We start from the raw sequence: 549 nt of genomic DNA on the forward strand, positions 1-549 counted from the left end.
TTCAAATAAGGCCTGATCCGATCATGTAGAGGTATATCATGTTGTCTCCTAACACTATAAATACACCTCGTCAGCTGCATCATGTAAAAAAAATAATATGGTTCTAATCAAGTAAACTATTTATTATTTAGGGATAAGTATGATTTTGGTCCCTAACGTAGAGGTCAAAAATTTATTTCGTCCCCAGTCTTTTTTTCGCTACAAAATGGTCCCAAGATTTCACTTTGTTTTAAAACCGTCATTCGGACCAAAATGCCCATATCCCTTCTTTCCCAAAATCATGCAAAGCACCAGCAGAAGCACAAGCAGAAGCAACAACAGTTATTAATTAAACAAAGCAGCAGCAGGACAATAACAACAACAACAACAATGAATCACCAATGAAACAACAATGGAATCAAGTAGAAACAGAAGAAGAAGGATCAGAAACAGAACAACAACAATAATAATAATGAAACAATATAATCAATCAAGCAACCAGAAACAACAATAATAAAAAATCAACAACATAATCAAAGCAAAAGTAGAATGGAAGAAGAAGAAAGCGGC

Source organism: Arachis ipaensis, chromosome B06 (genome assembly GCF_000816755.2).
Source record: "Arachis ipaensis cultivar K30076 chromosome B06, Araip1.1, whole genome shotgun sequence".
NCBI lineage: Eukaryota > Viridiplantae > Streptophyta > Magnoliopsida > Fabales > Fabaceae > Arachis > Arachis ipaensis.